The sequence below is a fragment of the Marmota monax genome, unplaced genomic scaffold (assembly GCF_021218885.2).
Source record: "Marmota monax isolate L192 unplaced genomic scaffold, Marmota_monax_Labrador192_F-V1.1 WCK01_AAM20220418_F8-fsc00258, whole genome shotgun sequence".
NCBI lineage: Eukaryota > Metazoa > Chordata > Mammalia > Rodentia > Sciuridae > Marmota > Marmota monax.
This window is the reverse complement of record NW_026692172.1, coordinates 437,536-454,292: the sequence shown is the minus strand read 5'-3', so window position 1 is coordinate 454,292 and position 16,757 is coordinate 437,536. Positions and strand designations below refer to the sequence as shown.

General features: G+C 38.2%; 2 pseudogenes; both read left to right on the top strand.

Annotated features, from left to right (window-relative positions):
- The first annotated feature begins 11,703 nt into the window (after nucleotides 1-11,703).
- LOC124077286 (tubulin alpha-1B chain-like) lies at nucleotides 11,704-13,123 on the top strand (annotated as a pseudogene).
- A 283-nt stretch (nucleotides 13,124-13,406) lies between these two features.
- On the top strand, nucleotides 13,407-16,007 carry LOC124077180 (TAF5-like RNA polymerase II p300/CBP-associated factor-associated factor 65 kDa subunit 5L; annotated as a pseudogene).
- The last annotated feature ends 750 nt before the right edge of the window (nucleotides 16,008-16,757 follow it).

Genomic DNA, 16,757 nt, shown 5'->3' with positions numbered 1-16,757 from the left:
TTTGAGGCTATTGTGAATGGAATTGTTTTAATCATTTCTTTCTCAGCAGATTCGTTGTTGGTATATAGGAAAGGTATTGATTTTGGCATGTTGATTTTGTAACCTTCTACTTTGCCATATTTGTTTATTAGCTTTAGGAGCCTTTGGGTGGAATCTTTTGGATCTTCTAGGTATAGGATCATATCATCTGCAAAAAGTAATAATTTGACTTCTGCCTTTCCTATTTTGGGGGGACAGGAGGTACCAGGAATTGAACTCAGGGGCACTCAACCACTGAGCTACATCCCCAGCCCTATTTTGTATTTTATTTAGAGACAGGGTTTCACTGAGTTGCTTAGTGCCTCACTTTTTGCTGAGGCTGGAATTTGACCTACAATCCTCCCGCCTCCAACTCCTGGTTCACTGGGATTACAGGCATGCACAACCACCAGGCTGCCTTTCCTATTTTTATCCTATTTATTTCCTTCTCTTGCATAATTGCTCTGGCTAGAATTTCTAACCCTATATGAAATAGGAGTGGTGAGAGTGGACATCCTTGTCTTGTCCCCAGATTTGAGTGGAAATACTTTCATTTTTTTCCCCATTTACTATGAGGTTGGCTTTGGGTTTCTTATGTATAGCCTTTTTGATGTTGAGGTAGGTTCCTTCTCTCCCTAGTGCCAGTGATGATTTTAAAAGGTAACAGCTAGTTTTTACCTGAAGGAGTAGGTCTAAGATTAAGTAACACCAGGGGCAGCGCCTTAGGCCAGAGCAAGCTAAGTGTTTTCATTAGTTTAGCCACTTGAGTTTTACAATTTCATTAGTGCATTCCACTAATCCTGGGGATTGAGGATGATATGAACAATGGAAACGTTGGAATATAGGTCAAGTTTGCAAACAGACTAAACTACTTGTCCAGTAAAATGAGATCCTCTGTTACTATGAAGTTCATAGGGTACACTACAAAGGGAAAATCTTTTCTAATGGTATTTTACTGGCTGTCATGGTTGTGGCCTTGTGACAAGGGAAGGCATCTATCCAATGATAAAACAAAGATATCATTATAAACATACATTAATAACATTATACAATATAACTCAAAGAATGCTAAATATCATTTTTATTTGGACTTCCAGGGCCCCTCTGAAAATCCCAAAGTTAGTTTTAGGTCAAAAAGATTAATTTTATAATTTGATTTTGGGAATTTTTTCAAACATAGTAAAATGTTTAAAATAATTAAATAGAATTATTATGAAATAAACCCAGGATGACAAAAGATTTCAAAAGCACAAAGAACAAGAAATTTTAGAATCTTTGTTTTTAGTCCATATACCTAAAAGATAAAGAAACACCTCTTACAATTTTCTATTAAGAGCAGATCACAGACTGATTATTGATGATTATTGTAGCTCAGTGGCAGAGCACTCACCTAGCACATGTGAGGCACTGGGTTCGATCCTCAGCACCACATAAAAATAAACAAATAAAGGCATTCTGTCCATCTACAACTACAAAAAAAGAGTAGATCACAACAAATTCCACTGTTATGTATAATTATTATGTACCAATAAAAGGAAATAAATGCTTCAAAAACTCTACCATTTGAACACAAGGGATCAAACTTGATTTGAACACAAAGGATAACATCAGCATATTTTTATATCAATGTTTAATTTTTAGAAAAACTTAATTTTCTTCTAATTTTTAGTTACCATATATTAGAATTTTAATCCTTAGTAAACATGAACCAACATTCTGTAGATTAACACCAATTTATAAGTTTTTAGAAATACGTACTTTCTCATAAGACAATTTTAAATGTGGAAATGGGACATATTTACTAACAGACCCAATATATTTAGTTTTCTAATCTATTAAAACAAAATGCCAAAATATACAAACTTTTAACCTATGCTTAATAATTGATGATTTAGTATTTTAACTTACTCAGAAATGACCTAGAAAGTTAAATATCACTTAACTTAGAAAAACTTTAAGGATTTAGAGGGGCCTTTACAGTAAGCATGTTATAAAAAAAATATTGTTTTAAAATAAACTCTTATCCCATTTACACCTAATTGACCTACTTTTTTAAGGTCAAAAACATTTTTATGATCTTAAGCATCTAACAGAGATGATAGGTGTGTTTCTCTATTATATATAATACTGATAGAAAGTCTGTTTGAATTAAACCAATATTTTTATTCTAAAAATGATTATTAAAGTCATTTACACTTGAAAAACATTTTTCTAAAAGTATAATTGCTTCTACAAGTACTTTATTTATTTGCTTACTTATTTATTTTTAGTTGTAGATGAATACAATACCTTTATTTTATTTATTTTTATGTGGTGCTGAGGATAGAACCCAGTGCTTCACACATGCTAGGCAAGTGCTCTACCACTGAGCTATAACCACAGACCCCTATTTATTATTTTATGTCAACTAAAATAGATGTTTTATAAGCTATGGGAGAAAAATACTACATATTATATTACATACATATATTAATACATATTAATACAAATACATGAACAGAAGCAGATTTTCTAGTTTTGCTTTGAAATTTATAGACATACCTCAAGTCCTATAACTGAAAATTAATGTGGGATAAAATGTAAAAACATTTGCCCCTTTTTAGAAGATGAAATATGTGCCTCATCAGCTTTAAGAAAACCCTAACAGAGATACAGATATACAAAGGAACTATTAGGAAATGGTGTCATCCTTAGATACTTTCCAATTATTTTTATCCATTCATCTGTTGATAGACAGATGGTTCCATAACTCAGCTATTATTAATTGTGCTGCCATAAATATGGGTGTGCATGTATCAGTATAGTATGATGACTTTAATTCTTTTGGATAAATGCCAAGGACTGGAAAAGCTGGATTATATGACATTCCATTCCTTGTCTTTTCAGAACCTCCATATTGATTTTCATAGTAGTTGTACTAATTTATAATCTCACCAACAGTATATAAGTGTTCCTTCTTCCCCACATCTTTGCCACAATGCTTTAACTATTTATGGTACTTTTTCAAATGCCCAGGTTTTTTACAATAATAAATGCCCTGGGAAAAACCAAAGGAGTTTAAGAAATTTGGTTTAGGAGATATTTGTTTCATGTGAAGACTCATGAGCTAAGAACCTGGATTTGCAAGTCCATAACTTTAATAGACTTTTAAAGCAATAGTTTGTGACAGCTACTCAGCTATAGTAACTACTTCAGGAGGACTTTTTTTTCAGTCAATGCCAGGGAAAAGTGTTTAATTAAATTGCTTAGACCATTCCAAAGAACAGCTAAAAACTCAAATGGAATAAACTATTGGTTCCTTCTATCAGGTGTTTAATGCCAGAACTTTAAAAGATTTCTTAAATCAAGCATAATAATCATAAACTAATTCACCTGGTCACTGAAAGCACTGTTGAAAAAGGTGGACATCAATGCATTGGGAAAATATGAATTTGTTTATGAAGTTCTTGAGCTAATTTCTAAGCATCTGGTTGGCCTCTCATACCCACATTAGAAAAATCCCAGAAAGGTTGTTTCTACTAGACACTGTAATCCATTCTATATCCATTATATCTACTACAAGCAGGTGGATAAGTTGATATAACCCTACAAAGCCAGGCTGACATATTTTGGTTAAGATATCAAATTGTAAAGTGAACTAAATTGAGCCTTCTTTAACATATGGAAAACCTTTGGCAATTGCATGCGCAATTCAGCCTTTGTCCAAAGGACAAATATAACAGTTTTAGTATTATCTTCATTAGATCTAGTTTTAAACAGGGCCATTAAGCCAGCAGAATGGCACACACATATAATCCCACCAATTCAGGAGGCTGAGGCAGGAAGATCACAAGTTCCATGCCAGCCTCAGCAACTTAGCAATACTCTGCCTCAAAATGAAAAATAAAAAGGGCTAGAGATGTAGCATGGTGATGGACTTGGTTCAATTCCCAGTACCACAAAAAAATTGGGGGCCATTAAAATGGAACAGTGTTAGGGCTAGGTTTTTGAGGGGTTACAATTTTAGTATTATAATAAAGAGGACAGCAAGGTCCAGGAAAGTCCAAGGAACAAGAAGGCATAAAAAGCTCTGAAGAAAGAAAACTCTCAGAAACTTTAAGGATTTTTACAATTCAAATATTTTTTGAAAAAAACTGAATTTGGCTCCATAGGAGAAGCAATCGTTGATTCATTATTACGTTTAGTTACCTCAAAACACTAATTAAGATATGTTTCTCAATCAAACTGTTTAGTTTTAATTGAGCATAAAAACAAACCAATTTTGAAATATCAAAAGATCTCTTATTGGGATGGAGTTGTGGCTCAGTGGTAGAGTTCTTGCCTAGCATGTGTGAAGCACTGGGTTTGATCCCTGGCACCACATAAATAATAAAATAAAAAAATAAAATAAAATAAAACAGAGGTATTGTGTCCATCTACAACTAAAAAAATATTTTTTTAAAAGAGTTTCTTTAAAAAAATATGTCTTATTGAACACAGTGATGTGTGTCTATAATCTCAAGACCCAGGAGAATTGCATAAATGTTGACCCCTTTGCAATTGGACCAGCCTCAGCAACATAGCAAGGCTCTGTCTCAAAGTACAAAAGGACTAGGGTTGCAGTTTGGTGGTGAAGCATCTCTGGGTTCAATCCCTAGTACCAAATAAATAATTTTAAAAGATGCCCAAATAGGCCAAAATAGTTTCAAATCATTGTAAGTAATTTTGGTTCATCATGACAGACATCTTCAAGAAAAGGACCCATAGGTTTTAAACATAAAAGAAGTCAGATGGCTGTTACCCACCAGTAGCATTATCAGAGAAGGAACTCCCCCTAATTATGCACGTTTAAAATGAAAGTTTTCTCTCCCCAGAACTGCATATTCACCTAGATGAAAATGTTCCTTTTAAGCACCAAGATGAAGACCGCCCCTCTCTAAATTAAGGATGTACAAATAAAGTTTCAGAGACTTGACCAAAGAGATGAGAGATTCAGAAACCAAGAGGATTTACTGCTATAATCCAAAACCACTAAGGACACAGTGGAGCACAATAGGGATCCTTATAGTATTTGCAGCGCATTGGAGATAGAGATGAGTTGCTTCAGATCCCATGATGGACACTGTGTAATTTCAATCAATATAAACTCTGAAACTACAAAAGTAAAAATACTTTATCTGGGGACTTAGGGATTGTAATTTGGAAAACATGGGTATAGACAGCTCCAAATCATTGGTCTTCCAAATATTTTATAAATGATAAAATGTCCCAATAATGTGTTAGCATTCCATTACTACAATAAATAACTGATATCTCAATCAATTTATGAAGAGAAAAGGTTTGTTTTGGTTCACAATTTGTGAGGTTCCAGTTCATGATCAGTTAGCCCCTTTGCAATTGGACCTGTGGCAAGGTAGCAAATAATGACAGGAGCACACAATAAAGCAAAGTCACTCACTCTGGAGTCTAGAAGCAAAAGAGAAACAAGGAGGGACTGGGGTCCCCAATTACACTTCAAGGACATGCCCCCCAATAACCTAAAGGCCTCCCACTAGGTCCCACCTCTGAAATGTTTCACTACCTCTAAATAGTACCACTTTGGGGACCAAGGCTTTATCAGGTAGAACCTTGGGGGACATTTAAGTTCTAAACTTAGTAATGTGTACAAGTTTTGAGCATTTAAACTACCCCTTAAAGGACCTCATGAAAATAGAAGGGAGACCAGTAGAGCAAAGGATAAAAATTAGGGCAAGGGAGGAGGGGGTGGTATTATGGTTTAAATATGAGGTGTCTTCCAGAAGCTCATGAGTGAAACAATGCAAGAAAGTTTAGCAATGAAACAATTGGCTTATGAGAGCTTGAACCTAATCAGTACACTAATCCACTTGAATGGATTAATTTGGTGGTAACTGAAGGCAGGTAGGGTATGGCTGGAGGAGGTAGGTCACTGGGGGTATGCCTATGGGTATATATTTTGTCCGTGGTAGAGAGAGCTCTCACTGCTTTCTGGTGGCTTGTTCTGAGCTGCTTTCCTCTGCCATGGCGCTCTGCATCACCTCCAGCCCTGAGCAATGTAGTCAGCTGTTTATTGATTAAGACCTCTGAAATGGGAGCAAGTAGGGGGTGTGGGTGGGGTTGTGGCTCAGTGGTAGAGTGCTGGCCTAGTGTGTGCGAGGTGCTGGGTTTGATCCTCAGCACCACATAAAAGTAAATAAATAAAATAAAGATATTTTTTAAAAAGACCTCTGAAACTATGAACCCCCAAAAAAGCTTTTCCTCCTCTGTTATTGTTAGGTCTTATGGTCACAGCAGTGAAAAGACTGACTAAAACAGAGGGAAAGGAGAAGTATAGTAGAATAAAATAGAATTCTGCTATGTGCAGATATGAATATATCACAAAGAAGCCTAGTGTATATAATTATAATTTAGCAACAAAAATATTGTTAAAAAGAAAATCACAAGTAAGTAGCAGATCAATTAACTAAACAAATTGCATAAATGTTGTAAAGGGACAAGAGGAACATGCTGCAATATCCAAAAAAGATGTGCCAATTTCCTGGGCTAGGCTAATGGCAAGTAGAGATAGAAGTATTTTGTATTTGAGAGTTATTAATACTTTATAATGAAGGGGATGACAAAGGTATGGAAAAGGAAAGAATTGAGATAACTCTTGAGTTTCTGATCTAAACAACTGGGGAGACAGCATTGCCATTAGCTGAAATGAGGAAGATTTACTGTGGGAAATAAGATTGTTCTGTTTTAGACACAACAACTTTCAGATCTCTGTAAGAACAAGTAAATGGGGAGAAGTAAGCATTTGAGTATGTGAGACTAGAACTCAGGGGAGAGATCTCAATTGGAAATACAGATTTGGAAATTATTGGCTTAATGATGCCATTAGAGACAGTGAATCTAAGCTTTTGTCCTAGAGCAGCAGGAAAATGGAAGTAGAGGCAGACTCAAATGGAGGTTTCAGGAAAGTTCAGGATCAAGGGCTAACCAATAGTGTTGGTATTTTTCCAAGACCTGAATTGCATAAATTTTGACCCATAGCATTGGCCCAAGAGCTATATAAATCCCTAAACTCATACACTTAAGCAGCAACCTGCTGTTGGGTCTCTTCTCACCCTATGAGAGTTTGGGGTTTTTTCTTCACACTTGAATACATCCTACTCATTCTCTTCTTCCATTGGTGTCTGTCAATTTCATTCTTTGATTTTGCTAGAAAGAAATTGGCAATGAACTGCTGGGTCTACTGCAACATTGGAGAGCATAGCCTACCAGTAAGAGCTGCAACAGGCCACTCTAGAGTAGTGAATAATTCGGCTTTGCCAGCTGAGTCCCTCAGAGTTGTGATTGGCTGCTAACACTAAAATTGACTTTCACAGCTGCAGAGACCTGTAACTTATGCAGACCCCACCCACCAGCAGAAACTGAGAATCCAGTTGTATCTCCAACTTCAGTTTTAATAGCATCCCCTAGTTAACTTGCTTAAACTTGGTGATTCCTAAATCTCTTCAGTGACACACTTAAAGATAATCATAAGTCATTTCTACATATGACTAAATTTAGTAATTAGTAATTCATTTGTACTATTTTATTTCTCAAAGAAAACCCTATGCAAGACTTATTTGGGGAGCACCTCACTATACCTTCTGAAGTCTACTACATCAAACAAAAGATTAATTTCAGAGTTACTAGATGCTTTTCATTAATATTCGTGACTCTTTTCTTCACAAAAGCTAATACTTAAAAGCCCCATGTAATGAAGTACTCATAGATGAAAAGAGTTGAATAGGTCTGGATTTCTATGTCAATTATAATCTCTATATTTTATTATTTTTCTATAGGTAAATATTATCCATAAAGAAGTGTGGCCTTTTTGAGCAATAGAAAGAGTACTAAGCTAAGAATCATGAGATCTGATTACTAGTTTAAGTACTGTCATTATTTAACTTTGTTTGAGTCATAGTCTCCATGGGCTGCTGGACAAGTGAAGAGCCTATGGAATATTTTAAAGCCAATAAAATATATAATTTAGCAAAAATCTGAAGAACTATAATCTTTAGCTTACTATGAGGCAGCTGAAAATCTAGGATAATGCTAAGCATAAAGAACAGTCCAGAGTGAAGATTCAAGGAATCTCTTTCCAGATTTCTCACTATTTTTGCAAACTTCATGATTTGGCTTCTGTATTTATAAAACAGAAGAATCACAGTGATTTCCCTCAGAGGTAGGAGAAAAAAATTAATAAATGTTACATACTTTGCAAAAAATAAGTAAACTATCCCCTTAGATAAGAAGGCAGAAAACTCACCCTCATGTAGAGGAGTAACCACCTTTAAAAATAATTTTAGTTGTAGATGGACACAATACCATTATTTTGTTTATTTAGCTTTTTTTTTTTTCCTGTGGTGCTGGGGATCCAATCCAGTGCCTCATGCATGCTAGACAAGCGTTCTACCTCTGAGCCACAACCTCAGCCTAAGGAGTAACATTTTTGAAGTCAGAACGTACCTCAGACTACAGCTTTTATGGGACACCTCACATATATACTATAACAAGTCCATTCAGTTATCAATGGAGTAATCCACTGATGAGGTCAGAGCTCTCCTGATTTGATCACTTCTCCAAACCCCTACCTCTGAAAATTGTTACATTGAGGACCAAGTCCTCAATACATGAGACTTTCTGGAACATTCCAGATCCAAATCGCAACAAGTGCTCTCAAAAAAAAAGGAAAAAAGAGAAACAGTAACTATGTAAGATGATGTGCTAATTATGTTTTTGAATAATTTATATATTCTGGCCATTAGTCCCCTGAGGAACAAGTATCAGAGATCTTCTCCCATTCTATAGGCTCTCTCTTCACACTCTTGTTTCCTTTGTTGTGCAGAAGCTTTTTAATCTGATGCCATCATACTTATTGATTCTTGTTTTAATTTCTTGAGCTTTAGGAATCTTGTTAAGGAAGTTGATGCTTATGCCAATATGTTGGAGCGTTGAGCCTATAGTTTCTTCTAGCAGTTGCAGTTTCTGATATAATCCCTAGGTTTCTGATCTACTTTGATTTGACTTTTGTTCAAGGTGAGAGAGAGGGATTCAGTTTCATTCTTCTACATGTTGATATCCAATTTTCCCAGTACCATTTGTTAAGGCTATTTTTCTCCAACATATGCTTCTGGCACCATTGTCAAGTATTAAATTACTATCTATGTAGGTTTGTCTCTGTGTCTTCTATTCTATTCCACTGGTCTTCACATCAAAACAGGTTTTTAAAGAAATAAACCAAATTTAGAAATTGAGAAAGCATTATATCAAAATCACTTTTTATTCCTTTTGCTCCGTAAACATAGATAGTAGGTATATATTCTATGTACATACCATGCTTTTTCTGATGGGAGGAGTGGGTAATTTGAGGAGTTCACCAGTCATAAAATGAAGTTCCTGTTCCCCAAAGAGCTCACAGTCTAATTGGGGGAGGTAGGGTCATAAAACATATAAAGCAAGATGACAGATTAGAGGCACCCAGCCTAGACTAGCATCTCTGTGAAATAGAATTAAAGCAATTGGAATGTAGCTACTCACTGAGGTAGATGACTGTAGGAAAACACTGGAATCAAAAATGTTGGATAGTGGAATACAGAGTGAAAGAGAATGACCCAGCACTCATCACAAGAAAGCACAGCAGAGGAAGTGAGAGTATCCCCTCAGTGTGGGAAGAGGAGAAAGAAGAAGAGTCCCAGTAGACACCACTATACTAGGATTCAGCACACTGTAGAAATATATAGGCAAAACAAACAACAGTTCTAAGATATGGATGGTGAACTGACTCTGAAAAAGTTCTTTTCACTTCCCAGCATATACTCACAGTGCTGCAATTGGGAGCTATATTTATAAGGGCCCTGTGGTTTTAGTTTACTGTTTTGGAAATTAGCATGTGGGAAACAGAATGCACTTCCCATTGTGATCTGCAATTTTCTGGGTCAGCTCTTAGAGTCTGGGGGAGTGAACAATCACATGTGATGGTGCTAGGGAGCCAGGACTTGAACCACCAGAACCATAGAGGGCAGACTGCATGGAGCCCACTGCCATTCCACCTAGCACAGATCTTTGAGACTCTGTAGCCTCTCTCTGCCCTTGGGATGTACAAGGGCAATTTATAGAGCTGGTGTTACTCTGCCCTCTGAGTGTGCATCTCCAGAGATAAATCTTGGGAAATTCAGTATTCTCACAGGCCATGGAGTTGGCATCTGCCTACATCTCAGAATGTGTAACCCAAATAGAGAATTTGTTTCTAGGGGGCTCTGCATTCTTCCCTATCTTGTTCCAGTAGTGCAAAGCACCTGAGAAGCATTCTAGCCACAAATCCTACTTGTCACCTGACAAGCACCACAAAGGAAAGAAGAGGGGGTTGAATAACTCTTATCCTTTGTTCTTTGCAAGGGGTATACGGTAAGAAGAGTAGATAAGCAAATGAGAATTAGGAAACAGTCAAACATTATTAATACTGAAACCACCAAGACTCTAAGATGAATAAAAGAAAAAAAATTAAATGTAGAATATTGAAAACTAGAAAAAATAACCAAGTGGCATGAACAAGTACATACTTTTCAATAACAATCCCAAGTGTTCCAGGCATGGTGACGCATGCCTGTAATCCCAGTGACTCGGAGGCTGAGGCAGGAGGACTGCAAGTTTGAGGTCAGACCCTATCTCAAAATACAAAATAAAAATGGGCTGGGGATGTAGCTCAGTAGTACAACACTCCTGGGTTATTTCCCTAGTATTGCAAAAGGATAATAATAATCACCCTGAATATAAATTGTTTTAATTCTCCATTGAAAAGATACAGATTGGCTGACTGGATTAAAAAAAAAATACTGCCTGCAAGAAACTTACCTCACAGACAAAGACCTACATGAACTAAAAGTGAAAGGTCAGAGAATGGTATTCCAAGCAAATGGAATATAAAATAAGCAGAAATAGCTAATATTTATATCTGACAAAACACACTTTAAGCCAAAATCAGTTAGAAGAAACAAAGAAGCTTACTACAGATTGATAAAAGGACAATTCATCAAGAAGATATAATGATTACAAACATATATGCACTAAATGTCAGAGCACCCATTTTTATAAAACAAACTTTACAGGACACAAAGGGAGAGATAGATAATAATAGTAGTTGAGTTCAATTTCCCACTCTTATCAATAGATAGATCATTCAAAGAATCAAAAGGAAAAAAATCAGAGGTATGTTACACTATAGATCAAACAGACTTAACAGATATATACAGAATATTCCAGCTGCAGAATACACACAGTGTATGTGTTCTAAAAGAGCAATGCAAAGTATTAATGAAACAGATAAACAAAATTGACAAACCCTTAGTTAAACTAACCAGAAAAAGAGAGAGAAGACCTGAAAAAATACAATTAGAGATGGAAAGGGGAATAACAGATACAACTGAAATTCATAAGATTTTTAAGAAGCTGGGGTGTAGCTCTGTGGTAAATCACTTACCTAATATATGCAAGACTTGGTTTCAGTCTCCAGTGCTACAAAACAACAAAAATATATATAGTTTATAAATACCAAAAATATCTCAAAAATCAAGTGTGTTTCTTACCTCAACTCTTAGCTTGTCAGGGACAGTAATCAGGATCTCACCTGTTGCCTTTGCTTCCTAACCGGTAGCCACCATGTGTGAATGTATCTCCATACACTTAGGCCCAGGCTGGTGTCCAGATTGGAAACATATATTGGGGGCTCTACTGCCTGTAACATGGCATCTAGCCTGATGGCCAGATGCCAAGTGACAAGACCACTGGGGGAGGAGATGACTCCTTCAACACCTTCTTCAGCAAGATGGGCACTGGCAAGCACATGCCCAGGGCAGTGTTTGTAGACCTGGAACCCATGGTCATTGATGAAGTTCACCCTGGGACCTACCACCCTGAGCAGCTCTTCCACCCTGAGCAGCTCATCACCTGCAAGGAAGATGCTGCCAATAACTATGCATGAGGTCACTACACCATCAGCAAGGAGATCATTGACCTTGTCTTGAATCAAATTCATAAACTGGCTGACCAGTGCACAGGACTTCAGGGCTTCTCAATTTTTCACAGTTTTTGTGGGGGAACTGGTTCTGGGTTTACCTCCCTGTTAATGGAATATCTCTCTGTTGATTACAGCAAGAAATCCAAGCTGGAGTTCTCCATTTACCTAGTCCCTCAGGTTTCCACAGCTGTAGTTGAGACCTACAACTCCAACCTCACCACCCACACTAACCTGGAACACTGATTATGCCTTCATGGTAGATCATGAGGCCATCTAAGACATCTGTCACAGAAATCTGGACATCGAGCACACAACCTACACTAACCTTAACCACCTTATTAGCCAGATTGTGTCTTCTATCACTGCTTCCTCATATTTGATGGAGTCCTGAATGTTGACCTGACAGAATTCCAGACCAACCTAGTGCCGTATCCTCACATCCACTTCATCAAACAGCTTTCTGTAGCAGAGATCGCCAATGCTTGATTTGAGCCAGCCAACCAGATGGTAAAATGTGACCCCCACCGTGGTAAATACAGAGCTTGCTTCCTGTTGTACTATGGTGATGTGGTCCCCAAGGACATCAATGCTGCCATTGCCACCATCAAAACCAAGCACAGCATCCAATTTGTGGACTGGTGTCCCACTGGCTTCAAAGTTGGCATTAATTATCAGCTTCTCACTGTGATGCCTGGTGGAGATCTGGCCAAGGTACAACGTGCTGTGTGCATGTTGAGTAACACTATAGCCATGGCTGAGGCCTGGGCTCACCTAGATCACAAGTTTGACCTGATGTATGCCAAGTGTGCCTTTGTTCACTGGTACGTGGGTGAGGGGATGGAGGAAGGAGAGTTTTCTGAGGCCCCTGAAGACATGGGTGCCCTAGAGAAAGATTATGAGGAGGTTGGTGTGAATTCTGTTGAAGGAGAGGGTGAGGAAGAAGGAGAGAAATATTAATTATCTATTCCTTTCAGCCCTGCAGCATGTCATACTTCCAGAACTTCAGCTTCAGTATTAGCTAACAGGCATTGAAGTTTACTGGTTAGATTGTCTTCACTCAATCATGATCATATTTGTCTTTTTCCACGTGTACCTGTAAGATCTTTCCATCATGTCTCAAAGTAAAGGCTTTAAAGGAAAAAAAAAAACTCAAAAATCACTTTAGTATATAGGGTCATTAGCCAATTTTTTGGAAAACTAAATGCCAATGAACTGAAACCCCTAGGGGAAAAAAAGACAAATTTCTGGACATATGTGACCACCAAATTTGAACAAAGAGGATATAAAATAGCTAAATAAATCAATAATAAGTAACGAGATTGAAGCCATAATAAAAAGTTTCCCAATGAAGAAAATCCCAGTACCAGAAAAGATTCACTGCTGAATTTCACCAGAATTTTAAAGAGGAACTAAAAGCAATGCTACTCAAATAATTCCATAAATAGAAAGGGAAGGAACCCACCCAAACTCATTGTCCAAAATCATTATTACCCTGTTACCAAAACCTGATAAGGACACAACAAAAAAGAAAATTATAGACCATTTTCTTGATGAACATAGATGTAAAAATCCTTGATAAAATATATGCAAGTCAAATTCAACACCACCTTAAAACTTCATACACTATGATGAAGTTGGTTTCATTTCAGGGATGCAATGATGGTTCAACACTGGCAAATCAATAAATATAACACAACACAAAAATAGAATCAAGGATAAAAATGGCATAATCATCCCCAGAGATGCAGAAAATGCCTTTGATAAAATTCAACATTCTTTCATGATAAAAGCCCTGAATAGATTAGGTATAGAAGGATCATACCTAAATATAATAAAGGCTATATGTAGCAAACCCATACCAACACCATAATGAATGGAGAAAAACTGAAAGCATTTCCTCCAAAATCAGGTGTCCACTCTCACCACTCTTATTTAGTATAGTACTACAAATTTTATCCAGAACAATTAGGCAAAAGAAAGAAACAAAAGGGATACAAGTAAGAAAAGAAAATGTCAACTTATCCCTGTTTGCAGATAACACAATTCTATCCTCAGAAAATTCCAGACTCCATCAAAAGACTTTTAGAACTGTTTTTTTTATTTTTTTCATTCAGCAAAGAAGCAGGATACAAAATCAATATACAGGGCCTGGCCCCAGCATTGGCATCAGAGACCCAGTCCGGTGCCCATTTGGTCAGATGATCATGGTGCAGCAGCTCGGAGCTACCAGGGATGCTCAGTCATGAAATAAGTGTGCTTGCACCAAGCAGGTTCCAATGGCAGTGTCCTGCTACCTCAAATGCTGGCAGTACATGGACTCTGATGACCCTCAAAAGCAAAGTTTGCAGCTGTCACAGAGTGCTGAAGAGATGGTAGCACACCTCACAGTCCAGTTAGAATCTGGTTGTGCCCACAGTGTCTGCAGCAATATGGTTTGGAAAATTGGAAATTTCTTACTAATTTTGATTCCCAGGATATCCATGGAGAGATGCCTCTCTTCTACACATTCTTCATCTACCTCCATCTCAGCTTGGTCCACAACAGCTCAAATAGCACAATGAAAAGTTTCTACAGCGATTTCTATGGGATGTTCCTGCAGAACACAGACTAGAAAGATGTCAGTAAGCAACGGCTGACCATCCAGGATATCCTAACTTCAAGTTTCAAGCGTTCTTAGACAACAAGTATGTGGTCTGCCTCCAAAAAGACAGCTACAACTACCTTATTCACTACCTTCAAAGTTACAAGAATACTGCCTTGTGTAGGGTCCTCACATTATACATTTACCTTGACCTACAGCTTGTCAAGAGAACATACTACCAGTTCTACACCAGTGACAACAATTTGCTCAGTAACAGCAGCAGCCTGGAGCCCCAGGATGTGCCCATCCCTATTCTGAAGAATGGCATTGCCCTGAAAGTCTTGCAGGACAGCATCAAGTGCGGCCCTCCCTCCCTTACCACCATCTGCTTCTGTGTTCTCTACAACAGAGCTACTGCTCAATACTCTGGAAATATCCTCCAATAGCAAGCTACTTGCTGCTGGATTTGACAACTCCTACAAAAAACTCTGGAGTCTGTGGTCCAAGAAGTTGAAGTCAGATCCCCATTACATAAATACATCCTGTATCCTCCTGGCCTGTGACAACTCTGAAGGATGAGGAAGATGCTGAGGAAAACAGTGCAGGCAGACATGAAGACACTGTGGACCAGTATACACCATGCTGTTCCTAGCAGATAGCTAAGGGTTGCTCTCTTGATCTGAAGACATCTCCATTAGATACTGGGACCTGGGCAGTTTCACCAACATTATGTCATACCAAACACATGCCCATCCCATGGGGGATCTGGAAGTCAGCCTGTATGGACTGTAGTTTGTCAACAGGTCCCACAACCATACTGCCAGGCTGTGGTCATTTGATCAGATGTACCTTCTAAGGATATATGCAGGATACCTGGAAAAGGTGTACTGTGTCAAGTTCCACCCTAACACAAACTACTTAGCCAGATGTTCCAACAAGTCTGTCTGGCTATAGGGCACCCACCAGAGGAATTCAATAAGGCTCTTCATGGATCACCATGGCCCCATGTTCTTTCTCACCTTTTCTCCCAGCAGGTCATACTTGGCATCCACTGGTGAGGACCAGCAGCTGAATCTGTGGGACTTGGCCTTTGGGACCATTTTTGAAGAGCTGAGAGGCCACACAGACAGCATCACCAGCCTAATCTTTACCCCAGACAGTAGACTTGTCATCTCTGCCTCCATGGACAACTTAGTGCACATCTAGGACAACAGAAGCACCTGCTACAGTGTGCTTGCCCACAGCTCCTCCAGCAAACTCATGGGTATGTATATTGAACAGACAAATAATATCCTACGGGTGCAGTTCATGGCTTGCAACCTCCTTATGATGAATGGAATTACACAAGAAAATTGGGAACATTAACTTTTTACCCTGGTTGGAACAGACTGGGCAGTGATGGAAGCCCTCTGGATATAGTTGAGGATCAAATCATTAACAGACTGTGAAAGAACCCATTCCCTTCCTTCTTAGCACCCATCCCATGCAGGCCACCTGTCCCATTGCAGACCTGAGGAGCCAGTAGAGCATGGTGGTGCCTGGACATGGAATGAGAACTGGCAGGTTCCCAAGGTTGGCTGAAAGTTCGCAGAGAACATGCCAGGAGCTCACATGCCAACCACCTTCCTGCCTGGGTCTCATCTTCTCCTCCTAGGAAGGTTTGGCTAAAGGCAGTCACAGAATGCTCTGGAGTAGTCATGGACAGTATCATATAAGGTTACCCATCATGGAAGTAAAATACTATTGGTGGAGGGATACAGGGACAGGCACAGGGAGAGGTGGGATATCTTGGCAAAGTCTTTTCTTTTTCTTAATGACAGAGAACCAGAAGCTTTTATTATTGTTATTATAATTATCATTTTTGAGAAGAGGAAACCTAGTACCAGAAGAGGAGGGCCTTTTCTGCTTTTATCTTACAAGTAGCACTGGCTGTGATATTTGGAATTCTGAGGTTCAGGGAATTCAGAGAATGTAGTAGCAAAGTGTATCAGGAGACAGGGAAGTAGCTTCACTGTGCTGGGTGACCTGTTTCTAGAAGTGACTAAGGATCACTGAGAATACTGGATCTGCAGTGGCAGTGAGAAAGGAAGATTCTTTTCTTGACTGCACTTTCAT